This window comes from Lycium ferocissimum, chromosome 6 (assembly GCF_029784015.1).
Source record: "Lycium ferocissimum isolate CSIRO_LF1 chromosome 6, AGI_CSIRO_Lferr_CH_V1, whole genome shotgun sequence".
NCBI lineage: Eukaryota > Viridiplantae > Streptophyta > Magnoliopsida > Solanales > Solanaceae > Lycium > Lycium ferocissimum.
Window position 1 is genome coordinate 41,604,976 of NC_081347.1, and position 11,070 is coordinate 41,616,045.

Genomic DNA, 11,070 nt, shown 5'->3' on the forward strand with positions numbered 1-11,070 from the left:
ATGTGTGTTTGGGGTTGATAGAGTGGTATTCTTGGGCTTTGTTGTGAGTGTGAATGGTGTAGAAGTTGATGAAGATGTCACGACCCAACTAGTGGGCTATGACGGGTACCCGGAGCTGACTACCGAGCACCGCTCATCATGCTACCTATCACACCCAACATAGACATACATCGTTATCAACATAAGACTTATCATGAAACAATCTTCAAATATCTCCCAAAACATGTGTATGTACATAATATCCAATGGAGAAGTCACATAGCATCTACAACCCACACATAAGTATCTACGAGCCTCTAACTGAAATGCCGAAATCGTAAAGACGGGACAGGACCCTGCCAAGCCCCAAATATGTACACAAAGGAATATACCAAGAAGCCGGCACCCGTGAGTAGTGGAGTGCTCCCCGTAAATCCGCCGAGTAAGCTCTCAGCGTCCGCACCGTCTCTCTCGCGGGCATGAACACAACGTCCATAAAAGAAAGGACGCGCACGAACAATGTACCGAGTATGTAAGCGCATGCATATCAACATAATAAATAAAAAGAGAATACGAGACGAAGAGATAACCCAGAATCGATTGCCTCTTAGGTGCGAATCATGCATGCTAACAAGAAAACATCATATCATGTATACATATATATAAATTGCCCGACCATATAGGTACGGTGTGATCATCATTATCCCGCGTCCGGACCTCCCGTGTCCGGGGTAAACATCTCAAGCCGCCCACTAGTGGTGTCTGCCCGGCCATATAGGCCCGGTGTAATCATTATCATAGACGCCCACTACGCCCATCGTAGCGGTGACCGCCCACCAAATAGGCGCGGTGTAATCTTACATATACATAATACGAAGCACGACGAGAGCTCAAGTGAAACCGTAACTCTATCGAGCCGACGTGGTCGGGAACCTCCAATTCCATTATGGATTAATCATCATCGCTATGTCTCACCTCAAGGAATTAATATCATGAGGTGAGGCAACAACAAGAAATAACATCAATGAAATCATAAAGATAGGATTATCAAGCTCATGAAAGCATCATTATCATCATCATTATCATGGAGGACATCTCATCTCTGTCCATCTCATAAAGCTCTTAAGAATTTTTTAACTCTCATCTTTTGGGATGTAAGAAGGTCATGGAAATATAGGAAAGAAAACATAATATAGAAGTCATGCCTTTGAAAGAAGGGTACTAGCCTTGCATACCTTTACGTCTCTTTAACAACTACGCGTTCTCCTTCCAAGCTCACAACTCTACATTCAAAAGAATTCGCACTACATTAGATCACTAGAAACACGCTTAAGGCTAAGCTAAGGAGACTAAAAGGCTAACGAAAATTGGGCAGCATTTCCTTTGTTTCGACAACTTTCTCCGTATAATATAACAACTCCCAAACATCAATAGCGACACTTATAATATCATAAACAATAGATTTCTCAAGTTAAATATTGTTCGCTTCTCAAATTCAACTTCAAACCATCCATAACTATGAGTATTATACAACACTATATTCGCTCTTCACATAATACTTCCTGGACGTCACTAGCATCATTCATAACGATATTATACTCATCTCATACTAAGAATCACGACTCAAATTAATTTACTACTCAAAATACCATTACTTCCATATTGGAGCCCATATTCTACATTCTTCTCTAATCCAAGTCTTTCAACCACTCAATATCCTTAATAACATGAAATAAGTGTAAAACTCATCTTTGATTATGTAGGAATGGTCTTTGGATGAAGATACTCCACTTGAGAAAACCCCAACTTCAACTCCAAAGAAAACCTTGACTTCCACAAACTCTAATGGTCTTCTCTACACTTGATTCTCTCTTTAGATGGTTATAGAAGGGTGTGGAGTTGTATGGAACCTTCAGTAACTCCTTAGAAGTGTCTAGATAGGTGGAGAAATAAGTGGGAAGAGTTAGAAATGAGTTTAGGGTCATTTGGAATTTAAAAAGGTGGCATTTTCGTCCCCCATTCAAGTTGGCGGAGAGTATGCGGCCTTGCACACTGAGTGTGCGGTCGCACACTCTCCCCTCCACTTAGGGGAGGTTCTGGGAAGTGAGCTCTCCAATTTTGGAGAGTTGGCGCACAGTGTGCGGGCGCACACTGCTCTATTTTTCCCGATTTTGCGAAATCGTGCTTTCTTTGATTCGTTTGACCTCCAATCCTTATGAAACCTTCTTGGCACTTATATAAAACTTCATTAACCATCCAAGGGGATCTATATCTCTTCCTCAAGGTGATTCTAAACAATGCTTAACTCAATGATGCGAAATCCTCCCAACATGCTTCTACCTTAACTCTCTTCGACGAACTTGTCCCCTTGTGCCTCAAATGTCTTTGGAATCTTAATTAGAATTATTAAGTATCCTGTCTTACTTTTAGGGACTTCAAGTACACCTTAACTTGCGTTAATCTAATCGCCTCACGACAACCCGAAGTTTCGAGGTGTAACATTCCCCCCCCCCCCTTAAGAACATATGTCCTCGAATGTTAAGTTCTAGGGATTTTACAAAAATTTCGCCAGAGTTTCCCCTATAATGTGGCACTACCATCCTGAAACAACATCACAAATTAACATCGCCTCACAGGGCTACCACAACAGTAATAAGAAAATGTGGCCACACGTGACCAAAATTATCAAAAAAAAGTATCACATATCTTAAGACAATGGCGTTTCATCTTGAATCTCTTCTGGTGGTAGAAACAATTGTCGATATCTGGACTTCATATCTTCTTCTGCTTCCCAAGTCATTTTCTCTTAGTTATTGTTTCTCCAAAAGACTTTAACTGAGGCTACCTCCTTGTTCCTGAGTTTCCGCACTTGCCTATCTAGTATAGCAATGGGTACTTCTTCATAAGCCAACTTCTCAGTAATCTATACATCATCTACTGGCATGATTCTGGAGCGATCTCCAACACATTTGCGGAGCATTGACACATGAAAAACTGGATGGACTGATTCAAGTTCCGAAGGTAAGTCCAGCTCATAAGCCACTTGGCCCTCCTTGCGCACAATTTTATAAGGTCCAATATACCGGGGACTAAGTTTGCCCTTCTTGCCGAATCTCATTACACCTTTCATTGGCGACACTTTCAGGAATACCCAATCATTAACTTGGAATTCCAAGTTTCGTCGACGATTGTCCGCATAAGATTTTTGGCGACTTTGGGCTGTCAACAATCGGTCTCTGATAAGCTTGATCTTTTCCACCGCTTGCTGAATCAACTTTGGACATATTAATGGTGTCTCTCCGACTTCAAACCATCCAATTGGCGATCTACACTTCCTTCCATACAGAGCTTCATACGGAGCCATCTGGATGCTGGAATGGTAACTGTTGTTATAGGCAAATTCAATAAGTGGCAAATAATCGTCCCAATTGCTTCCGAAATCCAATGCACATGCCTGCAACATATCTTCCAAGGTCTGAATAGTGCGTTCAGCTTGTCTATCGGTCTGTGGATGAAATGCTGTGCTGAGTCTCACTTGAGTTCCCAAACCTTCTTAAAAGGACTTCCAGAACTTGGCAGTAAATTGTGCCCCTCTATCTGTGATTATGGATACTGGAACACCATGAAGTCGCACTATCTCCTTAAGATATAATCTTGCATAATCTTCTGCTGAGTATGTAGTTTTGACCGGAAGAAAATGAGCTGATTTCGTAAGTCTATCAACAATTACCCATATGGAGTCATACTTACGCCGAGAATGAGGTAAGCGAATTTCCATAGCGTGTAACAATCCTCCTGGCTTTTGATGTTCAATTTTCACTTGTTGATAATTTGGGCATTGAGCTACACACTCTGCTATATCTCTCTTCATCCCGTTCCACTAATACATTGATTTGAGGTCATGGTTCATCCTGGGTGAACAGAATAACGGGAGTAATGAGCTTCTTCCAGAATCTGTTGGCGTAATCTCGCAACATTCGGAACACATAGCCTGCCTCGATACCTAAGAATCCCATCCGCAGAAATCTCACATGGTGACTTTTCCTTTTGGGGGAGTGTATCTCTGTAGCGACTTAACATGGGATCCTCATATTGGCACCTTTTCACTTCTATATCCAGGAATGAAACAGATGGATTATGAACAACAACTCCTGCATTGCCCGAGTCCATTAAGCGAACTCCTAGGCTAGCTAGCTGATGGAGCTCACGGACTAATTCTTTCTTCTCCGGTTGAACATCACATAAAATGCCCATGGATTTGCGGTTAAGAGCATCGGCCACAACGTTTGCTTTTCCCGGATGATATAGTATATTCACATCATAGTCTTTCAATAACTCCAACCATTGCCTCTACCGAAGATTCAACTCCTTTTGCTTGAGAATATATCGAAGACTCTTGTGATCTGTATAGATATCAATATTAACACCGTACAGGTAGTGTCTCCATATCTTTAGTGCATGAATAATCACAGCTAATTCGAGGTCATGGGTCGGATAGCTCTTTTCATGTTTCCTCAACTGTCTGGAAGCATAGGCTATAACCTTCCCGTGCTGCATCAACACACAGCCCAATCCGACACCTGAGGTATCAGAATACGCAACATAACCTTCTGATCCTTCCGGAAGCGTCAGGACTGGGGCTGAAGTCAATCTATCTTTCAATCCCTGGAAGCTACGCTCACAAGCATCGGTCCATTGAAATTTCATAGATTTCTGAGTTAGCTTCGTCAATGGTGCAGAAATAGAAGAAAATCCTTCCACAAATCTTCTATAATAGCCTGCTAATCCCAAAAAGCTACGAACTTCGGTAGGTGTTGTAGGCCTTGGCCAAGTCTTCACAGCCTCAATCTTTTGCATATCAACTCGAACACCGTCAACTGAGATAATATGGCCCAGAAAAGTCACGGAATTCAACCAGAACTCACATTTTGAAAACTTGGCATACAATTCACGAGTCAGAAGAATTCCAAGGACAATACGCAAATGATCCGCATGCTCTGCTTCTAACTGAGAGTATACCAGAATGTCATCGATGAACACGATCACAAATAGGTCTAGGAAAGGCCTGAACACATTATTCATCAAATTCATAAACACTGCCAGAGCGTTAGTCAAGCCAAACGACATAACCTGAAATTCGTAATGACCATATCTGGTTCTGAAAGACGTCTTCGGAATATCTTTTCTCTAACTCTCACTTAATGATATCTCGATCTCAAATCAATCTTTGAAAACCACTTAACACCCTGCAATTGATCAAACAAGTCATCGATTCTCGAAAGTGGATATTTGTTCTTTATTGTCACATTGTTCAACTGTCTATAGTCAATACACATTTGTAAGGAGCCATCTTTCTTTCTTACAAACAAGACAGGCGCTCCCCATGGTGATGAACGGGAATAAATCCTTCGAGCAAATCCTTCGCCGTGCCTTTATCTCTTTCAATTCCCATAGAGCCATTCTATAAGCGAGGAATAGATACATGGGGTCACGACCCAACTAGGGGCGCGACGGTTCCGATACTTGTACCGAGCACCCTTATCTCTTATCATTCTCTTGCTACTAGTGGGCCACATATAATATATTGCTACTTGTTTACCTAGCATTACCACTTTCAACACTATTAAGAACATGTATTAATAAACTTTACCGACTTGATATACATCGACGGGGATATAATATTATACAAGAGGCACTGACACGAACATATTCGTACGAGCCTCTAAACAAAATACATAAAGTACCGAGAAGGGCCGGATCTTTGCCGTACCCGCATATGTACACAAAAAGTAGTACCACTAGACCCAGCTCCTAACAATCGCGAGCACTTCATATATAGATATATACATTGGATAGCTCTAGAATCAAGTCCGTCCACCTTTTTGCGCGGCATGAAACGCAGCGTCCGCAAGAATGACGCGAAGTCACGAGTAATGTACCGAGTATGTAAGGCATAAGTAATATCACGGGGTAAAGCGTAGAGGACATAAAATAAACACAATACGGGAAAATGGCACAACATATAACTTAGTGTCTCTCGTTTGCCCACTCGGGGAATATTATGTAAGTAAACTTTACCATAGGAGGATTATTGCAAAGAACCATGCCCGTCCGAGGAGGTACGGTGTATCACCGACCCGTATTCTATGCGGTGTATCGTGCTTCCCGACCATTTTAGGTACGGCGGATTAAAAGGCTGCCCGACCATATAGAGTACGGTGAGCATTTTTTTTAAGTAAATCATGAAATAAAGGGGTGATCTTATTATCCGTGCCCGCTTGGGGCGGAATCAGCCATGCATTCTAACTTAAAAAAAAAAGCTGCGTAAATATATTTGAATAAATCGGCCCCGCCCATAGGTACGGTGTAATGAGCTCGCGTCCGGCCTCCCGCGTCGGGGGTATAATCCGCCCACCGCGGTGGTGTCATATCACCGTTGGACGCACGGTATCATAAAAATATCACATGTAAATATAAAGCATGCATGAGAGCCCAAGAAAAGCTACAACTTTATCGGAGTGACGTAAGGTCGATAACCTCCGATTACGTTATGGAATAATCGGGGATCACCCTTACCTTGAAGGAACTAATCTCATAAGGTGAGACTATCAAGGAAAAATGACATTAAGAGAAAACATGGGATAAGGTCATAGGCCTTACCATTTGTTGCTACTCTTTAGGGTCTTTGAAAATAGAGTCATATTAAAATAAAATTGAAGTCAAGAGCTTGTTGAACACTTCCATACTCATGTTGAATTCTAACCGGAGCTCTTAGTCGTGGAATCATTCTTATTATACTCGTCTTCAACATATTCTCTTCTTTATTATCTTCATTACTATCATCTTAGAATATTCTCATTAAATGGTCACAACACTTACCGTTTAATAAGCGGAACAATGAAGGAAAGACACCGGGACCAATGGGCCCACCTCGGGTCTAATGAGGCGGCGTACTCGATTTGCGTATAGTACACTTCATGGCATTACTTATGAGAGTTCTAGGGTAATCGGGTCTTATTTATGCAAGTTCTAGAGGTTTAGTAAGCTTTTCCAACATTTTGCACCATTTAAGTTCAATTCTATTGAATGAATAGTAAACAATTTCAGTCTTGATTTCGAGGATAAGGGATGGTCCCCGAGGCCCGTGTCCAACCCTACTACGTCTAGGACATGCCAAGAAAGGAAGGTAAAGCCTTACATACCTCTTTTCGCTCCTTGTACCACTCCAAATTCAAGTCGCAAATCCGCCGAATCTACAAATTGGTCATATTTACCAAGCATGATTAGTGCCTTTAAATTGAATTCTTAAAATAATACTTGGCTACCGAAATTTCGGCGTTACCTCCCCTGTAAATACTCCATTCCATCAAGTTCAACTTGGCCAATTCAATCAACAACAATCCGGGAATTCCACCGGCCAAACTAACAACATAATATCAACAACCATACTAACAATTTCCATATTCAATCCAAGTTACATTATAACAACTCAATGAACCTACTACTTTCTTCAAGACTTTCCAACTTCAATAAAACAATAACAACCTAATAATTCATATATCAACAATATCATACTAGTCTCATTATCTATCATGCATATAAGAACATTATATTTTCTTTACATAAACTTCCACCACCGACCTCCAACTACTACAATTTCATGAAAATCATTAAGCTTCATTATCAACATAAAATACACAACAACCATAATCAAAACACTAAATAAAATTGACTCACTCTCTTCCATAGTACACCACCAACACACGGCCACACCATCACACACATGCACAACACATACGGCCACCACCTCTCATGCCATATTCTTCATGAATTTCACTCCTTTTATACACTACAACATGCACAACATCCATAACATATAAAAAGAGAATGAATTTTACCTTTTTCCTTAATTATTCACTTGACTAGAATTTGCAACTTGTATGAACATATGTTGTTCTTGCTCCAATAACCACTTCACTTTACTAAGCACCCTTCAAAGGATTGTTTGGCTAGAAGAAAATGATTTTTGGTAAATTTTTCCTCAAGGTTCTTGTTGGTTTGAAGGTGGCCGAATGGCCTCTTATGTTTCTCCTCCTCTTTGTTGTTCTTTCTCTTCTTGAAATTTCTAGAGAATTAACTAAGTAAGATGACTTAGTCATCTTTTAAGTAGCTAATTAAAATAATTTGTGGGCTTAAGCCCACCATGTGGTGGACGGCCAAACATGGCCCCAACACCAAGCCCACTTATTTTTTTTTGTGTCTTACAATTCATGAAAAATTATTCTCCAATTTCCAAATTTACCCCCGACGTTCCTCCTTATTTCTATAGGTCATATGGCAAATTTACCTTTTCGCCCCTAGCCTTTCTTAATATTTCCGCTTCTAAATTCTTCATAAGCCTTTCATATGCTTAACAAAATAAGGATATGGCCTTGCTTGCTGCCCTCCCGCAACTGTCTTGAATTATCCAATTGCACAAAAATGCGGGATATAACATGGGCTCGGTGTCCGGCAACACATAATAGTAAAATCAATCTCCCGTTACGGTGGAAGACCTGGAAGTTAATCTGAAAATACACCCGAAAACTCATTTACTACCGGAACGGATTGAATAGTTGGTGGCTTTGCTTCGGTGTCATGAACCCGAACTGGATGATAAATATAGCCTTTTGCAATCATCTTTCTCGCTTTGAGGTAGGAAATAAACCTACCACTTGGAGACACTGTGTTACCTTTCCATTCAAGCACTGGTTCTCCTGGGAATCGGAATCGAACCATCTTTGTTCTGCAATCCATATTAGCATAACAAGAGGCCAACCAATCCATGCCCATAATCACATCAAAATCTAACATTTCCAGCTCATCAAGTCAGCTACATTGTGTCGATAACATATCACAATCACACAAATTCTATACACTTGTCTAGCTATTATCGGGTCGCCAACAAGAGTAGATACTTCAAAAGGTTTGATTAGCTCAGGTTTCACCCCAATACGACCAGCAATATAAAGAGTGATATACGACAAGGTAGAACCCGGATCAATCAATACATAGACATCATGAGGGAATATGGATAGTATACCTGTAACCACATCAGGGGAGGACTCGAGATCCTGTCGTCCGACTAAAGAATAAATACGAGGCTGCTGAGGGCCACTCGAACTAGATGCTCCCCCTCTGCCCCTGCCATGGCCTGCTGAAGTCTGGGGAGTCTGCCCTACAGGACGCACGGACAAAGAAGAGCCGGCTACTGATCCTGTAGGCTGGGCCCCAACTCTACCACCCATCGATGGACAATCACGCATCATATGCCCAACCTGACCACAGGCATTGCAAGCATCTGAACCTCGGTAACACTCACCCGAATGTAATCTACCACATTGGCTGCATCGTGGTAATGGTGGTCTCCTCTAACTGGGATCACCTCCAAACTGGGAACCCGAAACTCCCGAGCTCTGACCCTGTCCTGAATAAATTGGGCGATCAAATCTCCCCTTTCGCAAATCGAGGGGGTGCACTAGTCGCGGAACGGCTCGAATATCCGAAATATAATCTTCTCTAACCCCTCATACTCGCTACTAGCACCCGTAAATGCCTCTCTCTCTTACTATGCTCTCTCTATCAATATCATGCTCACCCCGCGTGTACGTCTTCGCTCTTCTAGATTTTGAACGTGAGCCTAATACGGGAGATGTCCATCCCCGCCTGTAGTGAAGCTGTCGAGCAATCTTTGATCAGATGTGGCCCTAAGCCACTCACAAACCGATGTACTCGGTCTCCCATATTGGCCACCATGGTCTGAGCATACCGGCTAATGAATTGAAACAAAGACTATACTCCCGAGCACTCATATTCCCTTACTTTAAATTCAAAAACCGATCAACTCGAGCTCGACGGACTTCGGGTGGCAAATAATGGCGAATAAAAGCGTCTACAAACTCCTGCCAAACTGGGGGAGGTGCATTTTCCCTTTTCGAAGATATCCAATTATTATACCAAAGAGCGGCTATATCCCGCAATCTATAGGATGCCAACTCCACTGACTCTGTATTTGAAGCATGTATAATCCTCAGCGTCCTCAACATCTCGTCTATAAAACCCTGCGGGTCTTCATCCGGCTTTGACTCGAAAAATTCTGGCGGGTTCAAACTCATAAAATCAAGGGCTCTGGCACTAGCGGCTTTGTCACCCGGACCTGCACTCTGCCGCTGAGCTTGAGCAACAACTAGCTGAGTCAATAACTGAATAGCCTCGGTCATCTGCTGACCCGAAGCACCCGGTGGAGGAACTGGGGGCATTGAAGCTGGAGCTGACGCCCCTTCATGCTCCGCTAAAACAGGCGAAGTGTGAGAGGTATGAGATGGAGCCTCATTATGGGACTCACCATCCTCTATATTTACCGGGGACTTTTGCTCATTCCGCCTTCCTGTCGCAGTCTTGCCCTTCTAGGCGGTGGTTGCTTTCCTCTTTACCGGCATTGCTGAAATCATAACGCACAATTAGGGAAAAAGAAAATCTTGTAACATAGCTCTATCGCACGATCTATGAAGAAGAAAGACGGTCATTGTTCCTAAATGCCATGCAGCCTCTTATTTATAAGTGTGGCACGCGCTTCACACCCATAAACAAGACTCTACTGGACACGGCTCATAGACACCCTAGGACGGAACTGCTCTGATACCACTTTTGTCACGACCCAACTAGTGGGCCATGACGGGTACCCAGATCTGACTACCGAGCACCACTCATCATGCTACCTATCACACCCAACCTGGACATACATCGTTCTCAACACAAGACTTATCATGAAACAGTTTCCAAATATCTCCCAAAACATGTGTATGTACATAATATACAATGGAGAAGTCACATAGCATCTATAACCCACACATAAGTATCTACGAGTCTCTAACTAAAATGCTAAAATCATAAGGACGGGACAGGACCCCGCCATGCCCCAAATATGTACACAAAGGAATATACCAAGAAGTGGCAACTCCGGAGTAGTGGAGTGCTCCTGTAAATCTGCTGAGTAAGCTCCTAAGCGTCTGTGCCGTCTCTCTGTCTACCTGTGGACATGAACACAATGTC